The following is a 14,975-nucleotide window of genomic DNA, read 5'->3' as shown; positions in this document are numbered from 1 at the left end:
ATGGTAACTGTGGGGGAAGTACAGTTCATTCATTCACTCGTTAAACTCAGCCTTCCCGGTGCCTGAGATTCAGCAGTGAACAAGACAACATGTTTCCTGCCTTAAATGAGCTTGTCGCCTCCTGATATATTATCTTCATTTTACCCAGGAAGAAACAAGGTCAAGAAGATTAGCCTTTTCCTGTTAACACCGGAGGAGACATGAGGTGCTTTATTTCAATTCTGCCATTTGACTTACACCATGGGGAGGGAAAGCTGCCTTGCAAATCCTGGAGCTCACAAACCTGTTAATCCTGAATTTTTTTTAACACTGTCCCTTACTTGATACTTGATCTGAGAAAGGATGAAGTAAACCTAAAAATGTTCTAAGAGAGCTTGTGGCTTATACAAGGTAACTAACCAGCCACTGTTTACTATCCTAACAGGAATCTGTAGGCATATTTCTTTTCTTTCTCTTTTTTCCTTTTTATGGGCAGCTTTTAAAAACCAAATCAAACCAACCAAACCAAATCACTGATAATTCAACAGCAGGTTCTAAATCACCCCCAAGACAGCAGCTAAACTCGGTTTAGACTTACAATGCGGTTTCTGGTGGTTGGATTGAAGAATGTATCTCTATCCTGAATATAAAAGTCTTTCATGGAGCTCTTCTCAAATAGGGCAATGAAAAACTCTTGTTCCGGTTGTTGATACTTTCATCCACTTGGAGGACTTTCATCAAACAGCGGAAGTTATTAAAGGCTGAGGACCGGGTTTTCAAATCATTGGGCTTCAGAGGCAATATTATGTGCAGTATCTCAGCGTATGTACAGAACACCTCCCACAGGGGGTGTACTTTTGCAAATACAAGCTTGTCATCCAAAACCTATATTGGGAGAATGAAAACACAAACCAGGAAAATATTTTCACATTTTTAGTATACAGATTTTTCCTACGTTGCTGGTAGTTAAAGCACTTGTGCAAACACACACATATGTCACACTGGTAAAAGTGAAGATATAATAAAAATAGATTTGCAATACATCATACATTTTTGCCTTAAAGATAATTTCTTTGTTGAAATTACTGAAAAGTTTTTTAAATTCCTTACAGTTCCTTCATAAAATAACCAATGTTTTAGATAAAGAAAAGCAAACTTGTTAATTTTTAGTCCAAATTAGTAACTAAAAATAGAAACACCAAAATATTCTTTGCAGTGGTATTGTAATGACAATTTTTTAAATTTCTGAAACCTAGAACTATTTACATATCTGTTCAATATATTGTTAAACAGCCATTAAAAGGGATTTAAAAAATTTATATTTATTGATATGGAATATATAATAAAAGGAGAAAACAAAAAAAATGTGAAATAATAATTTTCCTTTTTGGAAGGGAAAAATATCTTCATTTGAACAAAAAAAAGTTTAGAAGGATTTTATGATCCTTTATATATAATTAAGGTACAGATGGTTTTTAATTCCACTGTTCTTTCACTTTCAATTTTGGGGGTAACTTTTTATAATAAAAAAATCTTTAAAAAGGTTCTTGCATAAATACATTAATAGATATATTTATGACTATATTCTCTGGCTATTAAAAAAGATCTCCTAGCTGTGGATCTGAAACTTACATTCCATAATGCAGATTCTGACTGACTCGCCTCCCAGCCCACAGCAAAGGCACGGCTAGTGTGACATGTTTCAAATACCATTCCAAGGAACATGCAGGCTCCCAGCCAATGGCTGCAAGGGGACTGACACTGATCTGGTTGCTCCCAGTTGCAGACCATCACAGATGAGGTTAGATCCACAGGCTCATATTTTCTCTGTCAAAAGAAATCAGAAAGTGTTAGGCTTTTACTTACACCAGGGAACAAGAATTTGTTTTTTTATGCAAAAAAATAACAACAAACCAATTTGAACCTGATGAAAAGACATTTACTCAAAACAGCACAGTAGCAATGAAGGTGCTCTGGCAGACAGGGACTTGTTGGATTCCTGTGAGTGCTGGACTCCTCACATGGAATTTCCTTGGCACTCCAGAAGGCCTGTGGTTGTCCTCATGGGTTTGTGGCCATAAGTGGTGCACAAAAGTCTCTGGCTTTGCCACAGTTTCAAAGCCTTTTTGGCTTATGAAAGGTTTTGCCCTCAAATGGAGTTTTCTTGAGTCCAGTCACTGATGTCATTTACCAGAGTTACAGTCCAGATCTGATATTCTAGACTCTTAATATCTTGCAGACATTCAAATGGTTCAGGTTTGGATGTGTATTCACCTCTGCAGGCCTGGACCAAATCCGATAAAGACACCCGGACAAGTTCAGCAAAATACAAAGAAATTTTTCTCTCTGCAAGACTGAAATGTCTGTGAAGCTATAAAAACATCTGCACCTACAAAAATAGGGAACCAACTCATCAATAACATATCTATCCATAATGCATGGACATTCAAAATAAATACTGTATTTACTCCTATTAAATTCTATCTTGCTTTTGCCAAACTGTGTCCTAAACTGAAAGGAAAGTAGGTAAATGTAGAGAATTTTTTACCTTTTAAGAGAAAAAGGAACCCTCCTACTCGGTTGGTGGGAATGTAAATTGGTGCAGCCTCTATGGAGGACAGAAAAGAGGTTCCATAAAAAAATGAAAATAGACTTCCGTGTGATCCAGCAATCCCATTCATGGATATATGTTTGGAGAAAAATTTAATTCAAAAAGACACATGCACCCCAATGTTCACAGCAGCACAATTTAAAATAGCCAAGACACTGAAACAACCCAAATGTTCACTGACAGATGACTGGATAAAGAAGTTGTGGTATATTATATATATATATATATATATATATATATGTATATATACATGTATGCATATATATACACACGCATATATACACATGAACACACACACAAATGGAATACTGTTCAGCCACTAAAAAATAAAATAATGACATTTGCAATAACATGGATGGACCTACAGGGTATTATGCTAAGTGAAATAAGTCAGAGAAAGAAAAACAAATATTCTATGTATTAACTTATATGTATATCTAAAAAATAAAACAAATTAATGACTATAATAAAACAGAAATAGACTCACAGGTACACAGAACAGACTGGTGGTTACCAATGGGGAGAAGGAGAAGAGGGGAGGCAGGAAGGGGTTAGGGGATTGAGAGGTAAACAGTACTAAGTATAAAATGGATAGGTTACAGGGCTGTATCATACAGCACAGGGAAATATAGCCATTATTTTATGGTGACTTTAAATGGAATATAATCTATAAAAATGTTGAGCCTCTGTTTTGTACACCTGAAACTAATATGATGCAAATCAACTACTCAATTACAAAATTTTTAATCAAAGTTTTCTTTTCATATTATTTGCAATAAGTTAGAAGCCAGCACTGTCAACAGAAACATAGTGCAAGTCACAATTTTCCAGTAATCCCATTTAGAAAATAAAAAGGAACAAGTGAAATTAATTCCAGTAATAATTACATTTATCCCAAAATATCCAATATACTATCATTTCAAAAGTGTGATTGACACTTTTAAAACTTATTAATAATATTTTACATTATTTTTGTTGTACAAAGTCTTGAAAATCTATTATGTATTTTCCACTTATAGAACATCTCAATTCACAATAGCCACATGTGGCTGGTGGCTACCATACTACACAGACCAGATTACACCATTCACACTTCTGATAAATTAACTGCTCTTACTTATTTAAAAAACTTGCAGAAAAGGGTTTAGATATTCCCTCTATCAAACAAAGCAACCTTGACAGGTGGGGATTATTTTCATTATAAAGTGAAAAATAAAGGTAAGAGAGCCATGCTTACATGTATGTTAAGGTAACAATACCTTCTTAATTCATTCAGGACTTTACAATCTTTCTTCATATGCCAAGGATTCACTGTCACTGCGCAATGTTTTTCACTACTATCATCTTTGTGATTGAGAGGCTTCTGATGACCCTGCTTTGTGCTTCTGTACATAAAGTAACAAAACAGAGAAAAAGACCTTATTAAAGATAATTTAGGGGGGAGGGTATAGCTCAAGTGAAAGATCATGTTCTTAGCATGCACAAGGGCCTGGGTTCAATCTCCAGTAATTCTTCTAAAAATAAAATAAATAAATAAAAACCTAATTACCACCCCCCAGCAAAAAATTAATTTATTACTTTAATTAAAAGTTTAAAAAAGATAATTTAGTGCAGGCTTATCAGGCTACAAGAGCTACAATGAATGCCCCCACCCATTAATTTAGAAGAAGTCTCACAGTATTTCTCAACATAAAGGCTAAAATATAATTGAGAACACTTCCTGATGGTCAGCATCATTTTAACAAAAATGTAGATAATTACGTCCCTGTTGTCAAATTTCTGTCAGAGTTGGGCATGGAACATTTAGTTAGTAAAAGTGACTTTGCAGCTCTCTTTGAAAGAAATGCTGAGAAATGATCTTTTCTGTTGGAAATTAGCCTGCTTTTAAATTCTTCAGTAGGCATAAGTGTTTACAAACCAGGCAGGAACTGGATTATATTTTACATGTACTTTAGAAACTGATTTGAATTTTGCCCTCTACCTGCAAGGCTATTTCTTAGGTAATAACATAAGCAGGCCACTATACTAAATTTTGTTTCCCTGTTTGCTTAATCCTCACAACAACTCTGTAAGCTGCTATTATTACCCCCATATAACAGATAAAGAGCTTGAGGCAGAAGATAATTTGGGTAACTTGGTAAATGGTGGAGCTGGGTAAGACTGCAGCCAGTCTGACACTCAGGTCCATTCTTCTCACCAATGTCTGATACTGCTACCTACATTCAGCAATGACCGCTAATTTCATATTTAAGTGTGTCATTTCTAAAAGTGCAAAGCTATATTAGTACTGCTGTGTAAATTATCCGTTTGAGATGTGATTGCCAAAAAAAAAAAAAGAAATAAAATCAGGGTGCCACTGAGGGGGGGCAAACTGCATATGGACGGACACAAGGGACTTTGTGAGGAAAAAGTTGCACAAATCTAGAAATAGCTAAAATGGCTGACTTGTACAATTATAATGTGTGAATTTTATGGCCTGTAAATTACACCTTAATACAGATATTAAATTAAGAAACTGGGATACAAAATTAAGACTAAAACACATATATAAATCACACAAAGAACAACAGGCAAATATCATTATTTACTGCACCATTGTCCTTGATGCAGCTTCCTATCCTCACCCATTCCTGAAAGGATGATTCATTTTTAAAATAGTCTTTTAATTTATTCAGCAAATAATTTTTGATTGCCTACTATGTACCCAGGACTAGTCTAGGCAGTTGGAATAGATAAATAAACAATACAAAATCCTGTCCTCACGGAGCTTTGTTGGAGTCTAGCTGGGATGGGGGTGGAGATGACAATTCACACAACAGAGCAGCAGAGGAGGTGGCATGTTAGGAAAGAGGAACCATGGAAAAATCAAAAAAGGGCAAGGTAAAGAGAGTTTAGGGTATGGGATGAGGGTGATGTTGTATTAAATACCAGAGCAGGCCACACTGAGGACTGAGGTTAGAACTAAGACTTGGAGGTGAGAAGTCCCAGGTGGACGGAATAACCATCACCGAGGCCAGCGTGCACTTCGCATGTTCCAGAATGGGGGCACGGCTGGAGCTGCGGAGAAGGGTCAGTGCAGATCCTGTATGGCCTTGGAGGACGTTGTAAGGACTGTGGCTTTTACCCAGAGTGAAATGGGGAGGCACTGCAGAAGGACGACACAATCTAACTTAGGTTTTCGAGGCTCACTTGACTGCCAGGTGAGAATAGTCGAAACGGGTCAGAGATGAAAGGAGGGAAGCCTCTGAGAAGGGCTGTGCAGGAGGAGAGGACAGTGGCTCAGGGTAGGGAAGCAGCAGTGGAGGCAGGAACCATGGTGAGAAGTGGCTGGGTTCTGGATATGTTTTAAAGGCAGTGTTAAACCAGATCTATTGACAGAATTCATGTGGTATGTCAGTGAAAGTCAGAATAACTCCAAGTTTTTTGACCCAAGCAGCTGGATGGATTAAGTTTCCACTAACTGAATGGGGGAGGTTGCAGGAAGAACCAGTTTGGGGTGTAGGAGAACAAAGAGCTCAGTTTTTACACATGTTGCTTTTAAGATATCAGAGTTTCAAGTGAAGATGTCAAATCAGCAGAAGATTGTAAGAGTCCAGAGTTGGAGAGAAAAATTCTAGCAGGAGACAGAAATGTGGGAATCATGGGTCACACAGGTGGCACAGGAAGACATGAAACCCAGGTACTCAAACATTAAGATAACCTGGCATTAACCATAGAAGTTGTCCTTGAGGGCCTGCCTACTAGGTGTGGATATCAGTCCTATTTCCTGACCACTCGAGTTTTAAAAAGCAACTTACAAATTAATTCGTGCAAGACACTGCCTCCAGTGGGTGGGTCCAGAGCTGGAGTGGGAGAATTGGATGGTGCACACTACTCCCTAGAGTAGAATGTGTGTGTGTGTGTGTACACATGTGTGTGTGCGCAGGGGGATGAGATACACCTGGCTTAAGAAAAAGAGCTAGTAAGTCTAGAAGCTGAAAGATGAAAGAACATCCAGATATGGTAGAGGGAACAGGGGAAACACTGTGTACTGTAAGACATATCCCCATAATGCCATTTCCCACCATCCTTTCATCAGGAACACAGTTGGAAAGGGGGGAATTATGTAGATACGTGTGATGTACACAAACTTTCTGGGTATGTAACACAGAATATCTACATATGTAGCAAGTTAGTGATATTTATATATGCTTCAAGTTTAAAAACAAGTTCACAACAGAGGGAAAATAAAATACTGAGGAGTGGTAGAAGTATCATAGAAGGCCTTTCAATGCTCAGAATGGAAGCAAAAGCAGCTTCACCCAACAAAGAACGTCAATAAGAGTCAAGAATGTTTATATTTGCTTAAGAAATTGAGAGTTACAACTTCCTGCTTTAAAGAATTAACATAAGATAGATACCACACTATAAGCAACGTCTATACTGGAGCTTTCTTAAAGCTATTTTAGTTCCTGCTTGTTCTGATATACTCCAGACACTCTGCAAAGAAAACCTTCTATTCAAAGGCTTAAAGGAATAAAATAAGAAATAACACTGCATTCTTTTCAGTGGTCTCTGTACTGAAAGTCACTTGCAAATGCAGCACCCTGCCACAGGTCCACATTTTTAACAATAAAGACCTTTGCGCAATTTTTCAATTGCTATGTGACTTTGGGTCAGTCTCTCACTAAGAAGCAGAATGGAGTACCAGAAAATGACACATCAGGTCTAAAACTACAGATGTGGGAGATGAACCTACACCAGGAAACAGCTAAGTGGGAGGGTAAGGTTTACCTTTTAAGTTACCGTAAGTGCAGTTACACCTGCTCCCTGCTTCCCCTGTGAAGTGAAGAGCTAGTCTTTTCCAGAAAAGCTCTCATTCTGAGAACTGTCTTCTTTAAAATATTCGGAGATTCTCTTTTAAGGTTCTTTCACTTTTAAGCCTTTCCCCAACTCTACATCCTATAACAAGTGTAAAAATTATCCTATAGCCTATTGTTACAGAACATACTCTACAAAAGCTGAGGTTTCCCAGGGTTTGGATCCCAGAACTCTGCTACCAGATAATCCTAAAGCTTTCCTTCCATAACAGACTCTTCTGCCAATTCCCAGCTGCGGGCAAATTCGGCTTCTCAGACCAGGTAACTTTCTAACTCTGCCTACGAACACTCTGCTGCCAGGAAAGGAACTCTCAGACAGAAAGCACACAATGCCCCTAGTGAGGGTTGCCTCCTTCAATCAATCAAGATGCCATCACCAAGCAAATATTTAAACCAACTGCAAAACCTCTGAAGACAACTTACAAACAATATACTTTCTATGGAGGCATACTATTTGCTCTGGAATAGTGATTTCCAATGGAAGGAACAAAGGACCACATGACCCAAGCAATTTTTTAAAACTGCACATAACCATCCCTCTTCACGTGAGGATTCAGGCAAGACGGTCTTACAGGCCTAGGTGTAACAGAATGACAGCACCTCTAGGAGTAGGTTGAAAAGCAGCGAGGTAGACTTCTAGTGAAAGGGGATGATGTAATAGGCCCCATCGCCCACTTACCTACCAGCACAGGACAGTCATCTCAGATCGAGAACAAACACTTTGGGAAACAGAGGTTGTTTATATTTTTATGGTATTCTGGTGGAAATAACGCCCTGAGTCATGTGAAGTTGTGGCTGCAAAATTGAACAGGGGACTGGACATTTTCACATTCAGGACAAAAGTAGCCCCTGGATAGCCACCATATCTGCTCTCCCCTTTGCCTGTTCACCCCAAAAGCTGCAGGACTCTCCTGCTTGCAATGACACCCACCACTTCTCACAAATTCTTGCCAAGTTCACATCAGCAGCTGGTGGTGTCAAAGTCACCATTTGTACTGCTATGAAGTCCCTCCATTTCTTTATATCCCTTCTATTTTCTCTGTTGTCTTCCTAGCTACACTTGCATTCACAAGATAGTTACCGCACTAACATTGCCTCTGTAATCCAGGATATAGGAAGTAGAGATTCAACTGTAACCAGTCCCAGAATACTTGTCATGCCACACTAGTGTCCCAAAAAATACTCTGGCATCCCTCATCTCACTCAAAGAACCACTGCATTACTTAGAGGTTGTAAAATTAGAGGGCTTTCTCTACTGGGAAACACTGTGGCTTGTGTTAGAGTTGTGATTTCAGTTTTTGCAACTACTTACAGGCAAAAAGACATGGCCCGCAAATTTTCTTCAAGCGTTTGGTATTTAAACTTTCATTAGATACAGAGCCGGTGGACTAACCGTAATCTAGGAACATATGGTCATATTATCAAATAATGTTCATGTCTACCTTACAGACATGTAAGAACTTGGATTACACCTGCAAGCCTCTAGGACTTTAGAATTAGATGTGAAGCATCCTGTGAGATAAAAAACTTCCTATCCAGTCACAGAACACAATTACAGACAACATGACACTAATGTCACTGAATATATTAGTATAGTCCATGTATGGTTAAGTTACATCTCCAATTTCTCAGAGCTGGAAAGGAGATGTCTAGAAAAGCTGGAAAAGCCCAATTACCAAAACAGCTCAAAAGTTAATGCAGACTCCTGCACCTCCCAGGGCAGAGGGCGGAGGGGGCATTGCCCAACACTCTGTCCTCCCCCAGGATGTGGCATGTGGGGAAGCAGGCAGGAATGGGTGGCTGGGACTCGGAGGTGGAGAGGTGATGAAAGCAAGAGTGGAACTGCTCTGGTCCTAGAACAACAGAGCTGTAAAAAGCTCGGCTTCAGTTCAACCAACTCCCTCTCCCACTTTCCCTCCCACCTACGTGACAAACAGAGCACAGCCAGGCACTTTCTGCCCATGACGGTGACTACTAGTAGGAAAGGGACCAGGATAAAAGCATGTCCTATAAAAGATCAGTCTGATTTTAAGGCTATGTTATAAACAATGAACAGCACTGTCAGAGTGGGACACTTGTGTGGCGCTCAAGTAGGGAGGAGGAGGTTGAGGATCCATTTCCAGCACTTCCATGTCTTTTATCACTCCTATTTCTGACCTTTCCTTTGCCACTTTTTGAAGCACTGCCATCACTGGCAGGTAAAGGGGCAGCAATGTGACTTGGCCGTTTGGCTGATGGGGCTACATTTCCCAGCAGTGGAATGAAAAGGCACTGGAAGAGGATCAGCTGGAAGATGTGAACTGCGGTCCTGGCCTGTGCCAAACACTAACCAGGTGACCCTGGGTTAGGCTCTTAGTCTCTCTGGGCTTCCGGCTGTTTACTTATAAAAGAAGGTTTTGTCATTGCACAAATATATCCAATATGAAATGTAACATGAAAGTCAAACATAATGACATCTCACCTGCTTGCTTCAGGGAACTGTACAAGCACTGAACACTATGTGAATGTAAACACAGTCTTAAGAAAACTATTGAGGTAAAGCACTAAACTGAACATGGAGATAAAGTTTTATGGATTTTCTTGGCTTTCTTTTTTAATTGCAACACTGAATTAATAGTTATTAGCTATAATCCACACCACCACCACTGCGAATAAATAAAGAAGGTAAGCACTGCCTGGATGCCTGTTATTGCCCGATGCTAAGCAGGGTGAGGGGTATAAAGGAGGCTGAACAAGTGAGTCTTCTCCAGTTACCAGCTAAGTGAGGAGACACATTGGAAACCACCCAGGAATGGTACCAAGTCAGTACTCAAATCCAAGATTACAGACTACTGATCATAAACAGTACAGGAATACAAAGAGGAGCTAGAAGTATTTGGAATAAATAGGGAAGACTCTATGAAGGGGATGGGGCTCCAACTAGTTCTCAGGGCAATTCTAAGCTGTTTTAACTGAGGACTGGATAGGAAAAGGCTGGTGACTCCTGGTTTTTAATAAGGCACAGGTTACCCTAGGAGGCTAAGTTACATAATGATTGGAACACATAAGGTAAGTCCAAAATGATGAAGGGTCGAGACTCCCTGGCTGAGATCTGGTTGTGTTAAGTCTTTGACTTGACTGTAGATGTGGGAGCACCAAAACTGTAGGTTGACTGAAAGGGGGGGAGAGAATATCCAAGAATTCAGCAGAAGGAAAAATTCATGTATCAGGGATGAAAGCTCTTCATCAGAGTATCAGCAATCAGAATAGACACTTGAAACCAAAAACATACAGTTCAAGAAGCTGACAAAATGTGGAGGGTGGTGAGAGAAAGATAAATCAAAGACCACTCCAAGCCTTTGTGTATTCAAGACCGAAAGAATGATTATCCCACTGAATAAGTGGAGACGCTGCAAGAAAAAAGATTAAGAAATCAGCTTTAGACATGTTGAATCTGACGTATGAGCTAAGAGTAGGTTTTCTCTAAGAAGCTCAAAATTCAAAACTGAAGCACAGATGTTGAGTACAGGCTTAAGATGCAGATGGACAAGACATGATAAATCTCCTAAAAGAAAACATAGGCAAAACATTATCTGACATAAATCTTAGCAACATTCTCCTAGGGTAATCTACCCAGGCAATGGAAATAAGAGAAAAAATAAACAAAAGGGACATAATTAAACTCATAAATTTCTTCACAGCAAAGACAACCATAAGTAAAACAAAAGGAAACAACAACCTACGAATGGGAGAAAATATTTGCAAATGATACGACTAACAGAGGCTTAATTTTCAGAATATATATAACAGCTCATACAACTTAATAACAAAAAAACAAACAACTCAATCTTAAAATAGGCAGAAGACCTAAACAAGCATTTCTCCAATGAAGACACAAATGGCCAATAGGCACATGAAAGAATGCTCGATATCACTAATAAACTGAGAAATTCAAATCAAAACTATAATGAAGTATCAGCTCCCATCATTCAGAATGGCCATCGCTCAAAAGTTCATGAATGATAAATGCTAGAGAGGCTGTAGAGTGAAGGGTACCCTCTTACACTGCTGGTGGGAATCTAGTTTGGTGTAGTCATTATGGAAAGCATGGAAATCCCTGAAAAAACTAAAAGTAGACTTACCCTATGACCCAGCAATCCCACATCTGGGTATATAACTGGAAAGAACTCCAATGTGAAAAGATACCTGCACACCAGTATTCACAGCACCACTGTATACAAGAGCCGAGACATGGAGGAAAGCTAAATGTAGCAACAGATGACTGGATAAAGAAGTTGTGGCATATTTATACACTGGAATACTACTCTACCATGAATAGGACAAAATAAAACCATTTGCAGCAACATGGATGGAGCTAGAGATCGTCATTCTAAGTGAAAGCAGCCAGAAACAGAAAAATACCAAATGATACCACTCATATGTGCAATGTAAAAAAAGAGAGAAAAAGACACTGTGAACTCATCTACAGAACAGAAACAGACTTGCAGACTTAGTAAACAATCAAGGTTACCAGGGAAAGGGGATAGGAAGGGATAAATTTGGGAGTTCGAGATTTACAAATGTCAGCCACTATATATAAAAAGAGATTTTAAATTAAGTTTCTTCTATATAGCACAGAAACCTATGTTCATTATCTAGCAATAACCTATAATGAAAAAGCTGATACAGCCACCAACTGAGGAAGCAGGAGAAGAAAGGAGAGTTAGTTATGCTGGGCTAGAGCCCACTTCTAAAATCCTTGTCAGCCACTGAGGCTGCCCCGAGTACACTGAGCTTTCCTCCCAGGGACAGGCTGACATGACATGCGTCCTGCAAACCTGGGGCAGTAGAGGCCGTCCCCAGGTCTGGCCCTAGGGGAGATGGGAGCAAGTCCACCTGCTCCCCTTGGGGCAGCACCCCTCCCTGCAGCCCCCGCCACCTGACTGCACCACGCCTGCATCTCAGGAAACCACTGACTTGAAAACAACTGATCCACGAACCTGGGGCAGCGGCAGGGAGATGGGCAGCGACCTGGCAAGCTGGTAGACTTGCCCCCATCTCCCCCATGGCCTGTCCAGGGCTCGGCCTCTGCTGCTCCAGGCACGGTCCGCAGGTCAGCCTGCTCTCGGGAGGAGGGCACGGTGTGGTTGAAGGCAGTGGCGGGTTATGGGGTCTGCCCATGGGAGCCCTTGGATTTGCTTCAAACTCCCCAGCGCATGGCCTGAGCTTGGCCTCTGCTGCCTCAGGTTCGTGGAACTCAGGTTATAGGTCAGCCTGCTCCTGGAGGGCGGGTGCTGTGCTGTCAGGGAAAGGCGGCAGCTGCGATGGCGGGATTGGGGCTGCCCTGTGAGAGCGCGGGGGTTGCAACAATTTCCCGCTGCTGCTGCAGCCATCCCAGCACACTCATCGCACCGAGCCCATCTCCCAGGAGCAGACTGACCTGTAACCTGAGTCCCACTAACCTGGGTCTTTAGAGGCCGCCCCCAAGGTCAGGCCGCAGGTAAGATGGGAGCAAATCCATGGGCTCTCATGGGGCAGTTCCCATTCCATCCGAGGCCCCGCGACCGCACCGCACCCACCTGCAAGGAGCAGGCCATCGTCTGAGGGCCAGTCGGAGATGCTCTGGAACCGTCCGGCGCCCTCCCAACTCCCGGGGCTGTACCTGCTCTCCTAAACCCGTGTATAAGCGGCGGCAAAAACACGGTGTTCAGGAACTACTAATACCGGGGTTACCACGAACCACAGCGGCGGCTGGGACCCGCCTCAGGGTCCTAACGGGACGCGCGGCCGGGACCTCACCTCCGCACCCCTCCCTGGGCGCCTCCTCAGCTGCACAGCCCAGGCGTCACCCGCCGGCTCCCCGAGCAGCGCGCCCCCACCAGCGCCCTCTTAACTGTCCGGCAGCGGCAGCCGAGCCGCGGGCAAGCGGCGGCCCAGGCCCCAGGCCGTGTTCCTCTTCCAGGAGCTGGTCCAGGAGTAACCGGCTGCCGCCAGCTTCCACGCGTTCTGGGTGGGTTCCGGCGTCCGCGCGTCTGTCCGTCTGCGCGTGCGCGCCCCTCCTCCTCCCGCCCGCAGCGCAAACTGCTCGGGTGGGTCTCCTGCTTTACCGGCCCTGGCCGCTGGGGCCGGGAGGAGCCAGGTGGGGCCCCTCCTGCTTGTCCCGCCGGGTCTCCATCCCCAGAGCCTTCACCCAGCCACCGACTGGGTCCTGGCATTGAACTAGAACCACGACTGCCCTAGGCCAGGCCTCACCCACCCAGCCCCACTTTCCCTGCTCAACTTCCCCTCCCTGTTACTACCCTCCCACCACTGGCCAGGCCCAGTCTCCCACCAGACCTTGAAGACAGGGCTCCTTCTCCTCACACCATGGTCCCTGCCCTGACACTCCATCCTGCTAGGTCCTAACCTATGGCCCCTACACCCACAAGCTTACCCCTCATGCCTCAGCACAGGACACCCAACATCCTGAAATTATCCCCCTCACCTCTCAGCCAGGTCATTTCCACTCTGATCGGGCCCCACACCTCTCAACCTGTACCCCCACACCATGGGATCCCCTTAAATCTGAGTGCACCCCTACCCTGAGCTCACTCACTCACCCTTCACCCTGTGGTTGGGGTGGGGAAATCCGTGCTCCAGTAATGATGACTACTGCCACCAGTGGGGGATCGAGCCTAGTGTGCACCTTCAGAGTTAATGTCTGAGGCTACAGGGTGAGGCAGGCTGGGATGAAGGTGGTTCCAATTCCTGCCTTGGCACCCTGATCCCCGCAGCCTGTGCCTGAACTGACCTGATGGGTCAGGTTGATCCCAGACTGCCAGCCACTGGCCTTGGGCTTTCGGTGGTTGATGGTCCTGATGGTGATCTGGACTCCTAGGGCGGAGGCACTGGGCACGCGGACCTTTGGGGTGGGGGAGTTCAGAGTATGCACTTAATCCCAGGGTTAGACATCAGATGGTGGGCTGTGTGCATGGGGCTTTGTGCATGGTATGGACTCAGCACAGGTGGGTGCAGGGAACTTGTTCATTCACACCAGGCCAGAGGGAAGAGGGAAGGGAGCTTTTAAAGTGTCAAAGTGAGGAAGCCAAAGCTTTAGAGCAAAGTAGGAAGGTGCACTGGCCAGGCCACCATGGATCTCGCCGCAACGCTTGTCCCTTGCATCAGGGGAGACTGGCAGTTGACTGGCCAATGAGACATCCCCTGCTGTGGTATAGTTTACAGGCAATTGAAGGGATTTTGAAAGGTAATTTTAATCCAATAATTTTCAGTTTCTCTGTGGTAGATTAGGTCCAAAATCATGGTGAATCTGGCAGGGATCCTGCCTGAAATCCAGCCTGGGACAGTGGAGGACCCACCCAGGAATCATCCACTTAGCTCTCACCAAAAGTCACTGTAATAGAGAAGAACAAATCTGACTCCATATTGGATCTGTTCCTTTTCCTTTAACCCTCTGCCGTGTTATCTAGGCTTAGACTTGCAAGCTCTGCACTTTTTGTAAAACAGTGTTGCCTTTAGTCTGAAATAAACAGGAGAGCCTATTCTCAAAA

The 14,975-nt window shown here is 42.9% G+C and overlaps 1 long non-coding RNA gene across 1 annotated transcript; it reads right to left on the bottom strand.

Moving 5' to 3' along the window:
* Positions 1–1,762: 1,762 nt before the first annotated feature.
* On the bottom strand, positions 1,763–13,413 carry LOC140689408 (uncharacterized). The gene is made up of 4 exons (XR_012064323.1): positions 13,228–13,413; positions 3,828–3,975; positions 2,528–2,587; positions 1,763–1,806 (listed from the first exon to the last, which is right to left on the bottom strand). It is a non-coding gene; the product is annotated as an uncharacterized lncRNA (long non-coding RNA).
* Between the last annotated feature and the right edge of the window lie 1,562 nt (positions 13,414–14,975).

This window comes from Vicugna pacos, chromosome 26 (assembly GCF_048564905.1).
Source record: "Vicugna pacos chromosome 26, VicPac4, whole genome shotgun sequence".
In the NCBI taxonomy this organism is placed as follows: domain Eukaryota; kingdom Metazoa; phylum Chordata; class Mammalia; order Artiodactyla; family Camelidae; genus Vicugna; species Vicugna pacos.
The sequence above is the reverse complement of the archived record's forward strand: the minus strand, read 5'-3'. Positions and strand labels throughout refer to the sequence as shown.